Source organism: Pinus tabuliformis, chromosome 2_2 (genome assembly GCF_031772625.1).
Source record: "Pinus tabuliformis cultivar Carrire ecotype Pingquan chromosome 2_2, CPIR1, whole genome shotgun sequence".
NCBI lineage: Eukaryota > Viridiplantae > Streptophyta > Pinopsida > Pinales > Pinaceae > Pinus > Pinus tabuliformis.
Genome location: NC_142300.1, coordinates 934,212,577 through 934,224,511, shown reverse-complemented (window position 1 = coordinate 934,224,511; position 11,935 = coordinate 934,212,577). Strand labels below are relative to the sequence as shown.

General features: G+C 39.6%; 1 long non-coding RNA gene across 1 annotated transcript; it reads left to right on the top strand.

Moving 5' to 3' along the window:
* The first annotated feature begins 320 nt into the window (after window positions 1-320).
* Window positions 321-941, top strand: LOC149196221 (uncharacterized). The gene is made up of 3 exons (XR_016254109.1): window positions 321-516; window positions 653-723; window positions 864-941. It is a non-coding gene; the product is annotated as an uncharacterized LOC149196221 (long non-coding RNA).
* The last annotated feature ends 10,994 nt before the right edge of the window (window positions 942-11,935 follow it).

Sequence of the window (11,935 nt, the reverse complement as noted above, 5' to 3'; positions counted from 1 at the left end):
AGATCTTATTTTGTATCTTCTGTAGATGAGTTGTTCTGATCAGCACGAGCGAGTGGAATACAAAAGAGAGTGTTCATTGTTATAAAACAAACTCTAGGGAAGGTTTGTTTCCTATTATGAATAATTATTGGTTTTGAAATATGCTTACCATTACTGACTGTGTGTGTTTTAACCTTATTCAGTGACTTCTTTTCCTTCTAGCAAAGGAGGGCACATTACAGGAGAGGTGATGTGTAGAGGAGATGTTTGCATTTTTTTTTTTTATTTTTTGCATGTTTATCTTGTTGAGTTTTAGCATGGCCATGCTTTGTGTTGTAACTATTTTTCTTTGTTTGATCCTTTTTTCTCGTTTTTTGTACCTCTATATTGGTTTCGTTTATTGGGTTTGTTGTACTCGTCTTCCTTTTTTTTTGGTTCATGTTCTTTGTAATTTGGTCTCGGTTTCATTTGTTGGGTGTGGAAAAGGAAACGAAGGAAGAAAACAAGAAAAGTCGAGGTTATTGTTCGTAAATGAGGGTGAGTCAACATACCTATATGCAATGCACTTCAAGTAAAAGTATATTTTGCTAATTTGTGGCTCCATTTGTTTGCTATTCAATTTATTATATGCTTTCTCTATGCTCTCATAATCAACTATATTGATCTTATTTAGGTAGTGAAGAGCTACAATTGTACAATCTACAAAGGTGAAGTGGTGAAGATGCCTTAGAAATTCTACAAATTGTAAGTGATTTATTCTATTCGCTTCTATAATATTACCCAAGGGAGGGTAGGTATGTGTATGTTTAATACATCGCTTTGTATATTTGTTATTAAAGCTTGTGGTTTATTCATGATCTCATATATAATATTACTTTGTGTAGTGAGTGACTACAATTGTAGCGTCTTGGAGGGTCGAGGGGAGAAGATAGGCAATGTAGATACAGCGCAAAGGATGGGTGAGTCATGTTGTTTTCCAACAAAATAGTGTTATTATTGTTTGTTTACTTGAAGTTTTCTCCTAGCATGTTCTCGAGTAGTACCACTTAGTTAGTGGTTTGACATATACATCAAATGGTATGTTTAAATTTATGTGATTTCTTTAACCACATCACACACACACCCCCACACAATGTGCCCTAGAGATGAGGATGTTTATTTTCCATGGGACTAAAGTATCTAGGCCTCTTGTACCAAGGATCATGGCCCTCATACAATCACTGACACAAGAAATACAAACTAGGGTTTGATGTCAGTCCTTCATTAACGAATCTACCGTGAACAAGACAACACTTCACCTACTCGCTGATGTAGCGTTCCACAACTTCATCTGCCTCTATCAATGAATCTTGCTCCTTTAAGTCATTGGACATGGCTCACCAACTGCCCTCTAGCCGATCATTAGTCCATCAACGAATCAACACATAGGGTCTTCTTGTGAGTTGTTTACAACTCCGTTTATAAACAACTCCTAGACTGCCCACTACTTCTCTTCAGTTGTTTGGGACCTCTTCCCATTATTGCCTTCTTGTATTGCTCCAATGAAGACAATCTTAGGGCATGGAGGGCTGCCCATTATGACTGTCAAAAATCTTTCTCCAACAAGCAACTTAGTGTTGATTCATAAGCCTACTTGGTTGGTCTTATTTATCTAAGAACCAAACCCTTAGATTCTTAAAGTTTTCCCTTCTTACAACTGTCAAATTTCTTCTTGTCAAATAGATCTAGGGTTGAAAGGACACCTTCTGCTCCCCTCCAAACAATCCTTTAGATGCCATATAAACTCTTGAAGTTTCTAAGTTTACTTAGTTTAGAAACCTTTCATGCACTTTTTCTGATTTATTCCTACCTACTTGATATTTTTCTTTAACAAGTTATTTACAAAGTAAATACTAAAAATAAACACTAGTGCATGCTCAACATATTACAGATCAACAACTAAAAGAAACAAAAACAAACACACCACATGACACCATTATTTTTGGACCAATGTCCCCGGAAAAACCCAATGCGGGAAAACTAGTGCAGCTATCTGAGGGATTTCTTATTAAGCAATATCAGAGTACAACCTGGGTGCCGAAACTGGCCTACCCAACAGAGAATTTCCTTAGCATCTATACCTCACAGTTTGAGAGAAATCTCTTGGCTAAAACCCCAGAAAACCCTTCCGGCAGCTCCTCAGCACAAAACTGCTCCTGCAACCCCAACGTCTGCCTAATCTGGACTACATCAGCCCCTCTCTATCTCACGCTGGCCTTGCGTTAGCCCCACGAGACCCTGCGTCAGCTCTGGGATCCTCTGCGTCAGTTGCGCTGGCCCCCTCTAGTGCTCTGCGCAACACTTGGTTGCCTTTGCGTGGCCCTGTGTGAGCCCTTACTGGCTCTACGTCACCCTCCCTAGCTACTGCTCTGCTCTCCCGACACAAGGTCTGCCTTCTTTGTTTCTCTGTACTCAATGCCCCTCAGCTGCTCTCTCGATCACTGATTCTATCTCTCTTAGCAAACCCCGCCCTAGAGAATAGAATGGCTGATCATTTGGTGTGTTCTCCAAGTGACCCTGAAGCCTCCTCTTATACTTTTCTCGTTGACCTATCAACGGCCGAGATTAAGTCCCTAATCAACTGCTAAGATTAGATCTGGCTTGATCCATGTCTTTTGGACCATTCTAACACAGTTTTATATATATTTTTATTTTCTAAATATGTCTGAAATCTATTATTGTAACAAAATGATACATGGAGGCATTGGCCTCTGCAGTTCGTAGCCAATGTTCATGGCATATTGCAACTAAAACAAAATGAAGACTGCCCAGAAGAGGGAAACCAGTCCAGTCCAAAATAGATTTGCTGCCCTCGCAGGGGAAACCAGCATGTGAACATAGAGTGATATTCTTTTGAAAACAACTTCAAAACCCAGAAATAAACTATTTTGCTCAAAAATGCAGAAATAAACCCATAGGATTGGGTTTCGGGAACCTGAGACCTGAAGACATGTGTTGGTTTAATTGTCATTTGGTGTCGCCGGGTGTTCTTCAAGAATTAGACACCTGTAGGCATCGCGGTCATCCTCGTCTTTTGGCAGTTCACTTGTGTCTTCTTTCTCCAGATTTTCTCGATTCTGCTCTGCTGTAGAAGGCTCGCCCTGAGCAATATCATTCTTCTCCGTTGCGCGAGTGGGACGTCCTTCAGCGATGGAAGGCTCCTCCTGAAACGTGACTGTTATGGTGGCCTTGATAAGAGGTCGATCCAGAGAGCATTGGTATGTGAATTGAGTTGTATAATTGGAGTGCTAAGAGCTAGAAGGGAGAGCAGTGGCTGAAGGACAGGTTTGCGAAGGCTGGGAGTGAACAACGCGAGTGCGACCTCTGCCACTGCGTGTTTCAGGATAACGAGCCGAGAAGTGATTTGACGATGGGGAGGAGTCAGAGACCGTTGAGGGCGAAGAATGGAGCATTCTGCCTCTGCTGCTGCCCCTCCTACAATGCATTCACTGGTGCAGTCGAGGCATAATTTCATAGGGAGAAGGGGATTGATTGTGAGGAGTAGGCACGAAGTAGAAATGGTCACTGTGAGTGGCGTTATCAGAGGCGGAAGGCTCAGAAGCGAGGGTCAGGTTACACAACAGGCTCTGCGACTAGTGGTTGCCCTTCCCGAACTCTATACAACAGAGGATATGGCATCTCCTACCTGTTGTCATGCGAGTGCTTGGCTCCACGACAGCCAGGGGGCATTTACATTTCAGAGGCAGAGGAGCATGAACAGACGAGGGTGCGGGCCAAAGAGCACCTAAGGTTTCCATGATGAAGAACCCAACTGGGATGGCATTGGTAAGTTGGTGTGAGTGCTGCATTGAATTGCATTTATGAAGGCTATAAGACAGTTTTATTGATCTGTGTGTGAGAGCTTACGGGTGGCCATGTGGCTATGCTAATTGCCGACCCTTATCTCTACCATCACATCATCCTATGTAAACACCCGCATCCGGGAAACACAGTTTCGTATTAATCCACATTAATATTTTAATTTCCCTAAGTTTAGACTTAGGGACTCCATTAAAAATATTAATTATTTTAATATCTCCTGAACTGTTTAGAATCTGTCCAAACCCTTTCTGGGTATTGGAGATCTCATGTGCCCCAACCTCTCCACCGAATTTCATGGTTAGAGCACATCCGATGCTACCCCAAATCAACATAAACTCTGTCCAAACTAGGACAACCATCTACTAGCAAACAACATCAATAAGAGAGGACATACATACCTTGTTCTACAACCTCCTGCTGCTCGCCTTGACCTTGACTTTTTTGCAATTTCTAAGCTTCGGTTAGGGCACATGTCAGCTCTAAATTCTGATCCAAAACTTTTGTTTTCCCTCACTTCAGACGTCTTCTAACTGTGTAGCCCTTGTTGTGATTTCAATCTTAGCCCTCAGTTTGTTGCTTACCAATTTTGGCCCTCAAAAGAACTTCAAGAAGACACAAAAATGCTCCTTATCCACTTTGTTTGACCTCCTTCTGATCTGTGGCTAGTTCAGACGTATATTCTTTGATATGTTGCTCATTGGATGTGTGAAATGAGGTCTCTCCTCTCACATACTTATTTTTCTCTTAGGGTGACTTCTAGCCCTTAAAGAAGGGTCTCTTTAACTAAGGCCGACTTGATCTTTAAGATAATTCACCCACTCAAAACATATAAAAATTCATTTCTCTACAATGACAAGGGCTCTCTTGGTGTTTGAAGTGACCCCTTGCTCCTCTAAGTGTGCTCTATCATGTCCAAGTGCCAAGTCATTAAATCTCCTCATGGATTCACACCCACAACTCTGGGTGCAAAGCCCACAACTTGGGTAATCTTGCCCACAAAGCCCATGTGGGTCCAAATCATCAACAACCCTGTACCCTAGAGACTGGAGCACCCCTTAAGCTACAAATCTCAACACTCCTCCTTAGTGAGGGAGGTACTTCCAACACTAGGAAGTTACTCATCATCATCTACAGAACCTGAAGATCTGAAACTTCCATAGGGTTGCTCCTTCTTAAGTTAGACTCCTTCTGAGTCTACATGGTGTCCACTGGCTCATACTGCTATTGATCTCGTGTCCTACAAGGTCAGTGTGAGCTACGGTCAAACACGAGCCACCATCACCACAACTCAGTCCTGCAAGCACTCATACTCCTGGGTCAAACACAACACGTGCACATCCCTCCAATATCGGATATGCAACATCACGATCCAATGAAGAAACTAGCCTGCCACCATCTTGTCCATCACATGAAGCAATCTTGTCCATGCCAATCTCATATATGCTAAAGCAATCCTCGAGTTGTCCCAACGATCCATGGCAAGTCAAAGGAAGTCCATGATCAACAACTTGCCATACAACAAACTGTTGTTCACCAGGTTCACTACCAATCCACGAGAACTCCCAACCAATCCCATTGCCAAGCTAGTCAAGACCACACCTCCATGTCTTCAGCTGAATCCTCTGCCCCATGATCTAGACAATCTCAACTTCCTCTAAGTTGCTTCGTTGTGCACACTCTGATTTACTGAATCCTGCTCCTTTAGGGCACTAAACACGACTCACCAAGTGCCCTTTAGCTGATCATTTGTCCGTCATTGAATCAACACATAGTGTCTTATTGTGAGTTGTTCACAACTTCGTTTCCGGACAACTCCTAAATTTCCCACTACTGCTCCTCATCTCTTTGGGACTTCTTTCCACTATTGCCTTCCTGTTCTGCTCCAACGAAGACAATCTTAGGGCATGGAAGGGTGCCCATTATCACTGTTAAAAGTCCTTCTCCAACAATCAACTTAGGGATGATTCATAAGCCTACTTGGTTGCCCTTATTTCTCCAAGAACAAAACCACTAGGCTTCTCAAAGTCTGCCCTTCTTATAGCAGTCAAATTCCTTGTCAAATTGATCTAGGGTTGCAAGGACACCTTCTGCTACCCTCCAATCAGTCCTTCATATGACCTTCAAACTCTATCCAAACAAGGACAAGAATCCACTATCAACAACATCAATACAAGAGGCCAAACATACCTTGTTCTGCAACCTCCTGCTGCTTCCCTTGACCTCGGTTTTGTGCATTTTCTGAGTTGTGGTTAGGGCACACGCCAGCCCTAAATTCTTCTACAAACCTTGTGTTTTCACTCATTTTAGGCCTCTTCTAACTATGTTATCCCCTGCTGTGATTGCCGCCTACGTTAGGCCTCTTACTAGGCCTCTTGACCTTCCCTAATATATATGTCATTCACCTGCAATCAACCCAGAGAACCTACGGCCTGAAATACAAAGAAAAATCTCCTCAAATGTCCACAAAATCTGCGCATAATTCACCTCTTAGCCCTCGGCCTATTGCCTATCAATATTGGCCCCAAAAACACTCTGAAGAAGACACAATAATGCTCCTTCTCTACTTCTCTTGAGCTCCTTCTGATCTGCAACTAGTTTAGAGATATATTCTTTGATGTGTTGCTCCTTGGATGGGTGGAATGATGTCTCCCCTCTCACATATTTATATCTTTCTCTTAGGCTGACATCTAGCCCTTCCTTAAAGGTCTCTTTAACAAAGTCAGACTTGATCTTTAAGACATTTCACCCACTCAAAACATATAAAAATTCATTTATCCACAATGAAAAGGACTCTCTTGGTGGTTGAAGCAACCCCTTTCTCCTTTAAGGGTGCTCTATAATGTCCAAGTGCCAAGTTATCAAATCTCTTCACGGAGTCAACCACAATTTTGGGTGCAAAACCCACAGCTTGGGTACTCTTGCCCACAAAGTCCATGTGTGTCCATATCCTCCACAACCTTGTACCTTAGGGTTTGGAGTACCTCCCAAGCTACAAATCTCAACAAAGGGTGGTAAGGTTGAGCAAGCAAGCATACATACCCTTCAACTAATCAACCATTGTGCTAATCGACAACACTATTGCCCTGTGGTCCCTAGAATTTTAGGTGTTCAATATGCTTAAATATGCTTAAATCTCTCTACAAAAAGAATTATTTCTCTTATGACAACATTAATTGCATTATTCCTAGTAGAATTACTTCTAATTTAGAAAATTTATATATTTTGCGATATAACATGGAATATAAATGGATTGTACGTAAGTTGGATGACAAATTCCTGCCTTTCAATTCTCTAGTTTAACTTTTATTAGAATCCTAATAGTTTATTGTGTATCTATTTCATATGGGTGATTCCAGTGAGCACGGATATGTGAAATACAATATGGATTATCCCCCTTTATATAAAAAAACTCAAAGACATGTATGTTTCATATTATGATTGATTATTACATTCAACTCTCTAATATTATTTTTATAATGATTCTAATATTTTATTATATATTTTTTGTAGATGGCTTGTTTTGGTGAGCACAAGTAAATGGAATACAAAATAGAGTGCCTATCGTTATATAACAAGTTATTTAGGAGGTATGTTTCCTATTATAAATAATTATCGGTTTTGAAATATGCTTATCATTACTATCTATGTTTGTATTTTAACCTTATTCACCCCACCTTTTTTCTTTTCAGTAGAGGAGAGGATACTGCAATAGAAATAATGTGCAAGGGGGGAGTTTCCAAGTTTTTGTTTGTGGTTGTGTACATATTTCGTTTTTGTCAAGTTTGAGAGTGACCATGCCTTGTGTTGTACTCGTTTTCTCATTTCTTGTAGTTTGGTCTTGGTTTTGTTTGTAGGGAGAGAAAATTAAAGAAATGAGATGGAGGTTATGGTTCATAAATGAAGGTGAATCACCTTAACTATATGCAATGCACTTCACTCACAATTATCTTTTCCTCATTCGTGACTCTATTTTCTTGCTTTTCAATTTATTATATGTGTTATATGTGGTCTCAAATCAATTTATATTGATTTTCTTTGTGTAGTGAACGACTATAGTTCTATAGTCTAAGAAGGTCGAGTGGCGAAATGACCTTAGATATTCTACAAACGCATCGCAAACGATTGGTGACCCATATTTATTTCCAACATAATAATATTGTGCTTTAATTCATCGTAATATATGTCGTTTGCATGATGATTTATCCTTTTGTCATTGCTTCAAGGTATTTGATCTTGTTAATGGGTGTGAGCTTTGAGATTTTTTGAAAACTTTGATACAAAATAAAGAGAAAAGTTATACCTGGGTTCACATTTTCAGGGCTTATTGTTCATGGTTGTTGTTGCTATAACATTAGTGAAGAGCGAGTAGGTATGTGTATGATTAATTTATCTCTCTGTATATCTTATTCAATTTCTTTTGTGGTTTATTCATGATTTCATATACAAAATTACTTTGTGCAGTAAGTGACTACAATCATAGTGTTTGGGATAGTCGAGTGGAGAAGAAAGTTTAAGCAATGCTAATCCAACATAGAGGATGGGTGAGTCATAGTTTTCCAATAAAATAGTATTTTTATTATTTCTTTGCACTACTATTTCTCCTTCGAGCATGGGACTTGGGTTGTATTACTCAATTAGTTGATTGACATATACATCACATGGTATCTTTAAATTTGCATTTTATTTGCTCCACATGACACAGACACCCCCATAGTGCATGCCCTATAGTAGAGGAGGGTAATGTTGAGCGAGCAAGCATACCGGCCCTTCAACCAATCAACCATCGTGCTAACATACAACACTATCGCCTTGTGGACCCTATGGTATGAAAGCATTGTTTGTATTATTCCTAGTATATGTACATCTACTTTAGAAAATTAATATTTTTTGTGATAATTTATATTTTTTTGTGATATAGCATGGAATATAACTGGACTCAAAGTTGCAAGCCAAATTCATGCCTCCAAATTCTCTAGTTTAACTTTTATTATAAATTTAATATTTTATTGTGTATTTATTGCAGAATACTTGTCTAGTGAGCATGAACACATGAAATACAAAATGGCCTCTTTTTTATATAACAAACTCAAAGAGAGGTGTGTTTCTTGTTATGATTAATAATTACATTCAAATCTCTAGCTTAATTTATATAACAATTCTAAGATCTTATTTTGTATCTTTCGTAGATGACTTGTTCTGATCAGCGCGAGCAAGTGGAATACAAAAGAGAGTGTTCATTGTCATAAAACAAACTCTAGGGAAGGTTTGTTTCCTATTATGAATAATTATTGGTTTTGAAATATGCTTACCATTACTAACTGTGTGTGTTTTAACCTTATTCAGTGACTTCTTTTCCTTCTAGCGGAGGAGGGCACATTACAGGAGAGGTGATGTGCAGAGGGGATGTTTGCATTTTTCTTTCTTTCTTATTTGCATGTTTTGTTTTGTTGAGTTTGAGCATGGCCATGCTTTGTGTTGTAATTGTTTTTCTTTGTTTCATCTTTTTTTTCTTCTCGTTTTTTATATTTCTGTCTTGGTTTTGTTTATTGGGTTTGTTGTACTCATTTTCCTTTTTTTGGTTCATGTTCTTTGTAATTTGGTCTCGATTTTATTTGTTGGGTGTTGAAAAGGAAACAAAGGAAGCAAACAAGAAAAGTCGAGGTTATTGTTCGTAAATGAGGGTGAGTCAACATACCTATATGCAATGCGCTTCAATTAAAAGTATATTTTTTTAATTTGTGGCTCCATTTGTTTGCTATTCAATTTATTATATGCTTTATCTATGCTCTCAGAATCAATTATATTGATCTTCTTTATGTAGTGAAGAGCTACAATTGTACAATCTACAAAGTTGAAGTGGTGAAGATGCGTTAGAAATTCTACAAATATGGTAGAGGATGGATGAGACATTCTAAAAATTGTAAGTGATTTATTGTATTCGCTTCTATAATATTACCCAAGGGAGGGCAGGTATGTGTATGTTTAATACATCACTTTGTATATTTGTTATTAAATCTTGTGGTTTATTCATGATCTCATATATAATATTACTTTGTGTAGTGAGTGACTACAATTGTAGTGTCTTGGGGTCGAGGGGAGAAGATAGGCAGTGTAGATGCAGCGCAAAGGATGGGTGAGTGATGCTATTTTCCAACAAAATATTGTTATTATTGTTTGTTTACTTGAAGTTTTCTCCTTCTAGTGTGGTTCTTGGGTAGTACCACTTAGTTAGTGGTTTGACATATACATCAAATGGTATGTTTAAATTTATGTGATTTCTTGCTCCACATCACACGCACACCCCCACACAATGTGGCCTAGAGATGAGGATGTTGATTTTCCATGGCCACTAGAGTATCTAGGTTAGGGTCTTTGAATCTATGACACAACCAACTCAAATGCCACAACAAACTACTTTGCACAGTGGAATAAATACGACAATAAATCAACATGTACATAAATAGGCAACTTTTTACCATTTTTCAACAGCCCAACTTCATTATATTAACAAATTGTAGTAAACCTGTCTAGGTCTCCTGTACCAAGGATCATGGCCCTCATACGATCACTAATACTGGAAATACAAACTACGGTGTTATGTCAATGCTTTGTTAACCACTCTAACTTGAACAAAACAACACTTCACCTACTCGTTGATGTAGCATTGCACAAATTCATCTGCCTCTATCAATGAATCTTGCTCCTTTAAGTCACTGAACATGGCTCACCAACTGCCATCTAGCTGATCATTAGTCCATCAAACAAATCAACACATATGGTCTTCTTTTGAGTTGTTTACAACTCTGTTTGTAAACAACTTCTAGACTGCCCACTGCTTCTCTTCAGCTCTTTGGGACCTCTTCCCATTATTGCCTTCTTGTGTTGCTCCAATAAAGATCTTAGGGCATGGAGGGCTACCCATTATGTCTGTCTAAAATATTTCTCTAACAATCAGCTTAGTGATGATTCATAAGCCTACTTGGTTGGTCTTATTTATCTAAGAACAAAACCCTTAGGCTTCTTAAAGTCTGCCCGTCTTACAACTGTCAAGGTTGTTCTTGTCAAACAGATCTAGGGTTGTAAGGACACCTTTTGCTCCCCTCCAAACAATCCTTTAGATGCCCTTCAAACTCTGTCCAAACTAGGACAACCATCTACTAGCAAACAACATCAATAAGAGAGGACATACATACCTTGTTCTACAACCTCCTGTTGCTCGCCTTGACCTCGACTTTTTTGCAATTTTTGAGCTTTGTTTAGGGCACATGTCAGTGCTAAATTCATGTCCAAAACTTGTGTTTTCGCTCACTTCAGACGTCTTCTAACTGTGTTTCCCCTTGCTGTGATTTCGGCCTAGGTTAGACGTCCTAATAGGCCTATTTGACCTCCCCAAAAGATATGTTCTCGACCTTCAATCAACCCAGAGAACCAGCGGCTTGAAACCATAGTTTTAAAAACTGGCGTAGCTAACCGGTTACCGGTCTAACCGGCGGGTTAGCAGGCCCATCGGTTGGAACTGGTGAAAAAACCAGGTTTAATAGGTTGTGTGGAAAAATTTGACCTAACCGGTCCTAAGCTGGTCCTAAACTGTAGTAAACCGGCTGATTACCTGCCATGCCCACCGAGGACCCACAGTGCGACTTTTCCAATGTAGTTTAGGGGTTTTAGAGGGAAATTAAGGGTGCTTTCCCTCCAAAAACACCCTCTCCAAGCCTTGAAGGAACGAAAATGGTTAAATGATCTTGTTTTCGTGCAATACAACCTTCGACTGAGGAGGAACCAAATGATGAACAAAGCACTTGATCTAGATCCCATTGTGTTGGACGATATCGATCCAACATCAGAATGTGTGGAGGAGACTAAAGATCCTGTGTTTGAGGCTGATTTTGATATCGACATGGCTTTAGCGGGGGATGAAGCACATTTTGTGGCGGCATTAGAACCAAGATCAGTAGCTACATCAAGGAAAGGCAAAGAACCAATGGAAGGCACTAGTCATGCAGGTTGACAAACTCGTGCTTCCATTAGGTCCACTTCTATTGTTATTGGTGGCATTGCTACTGAGGTTGCAGATCAGACTAGGGCATCTTCAGAC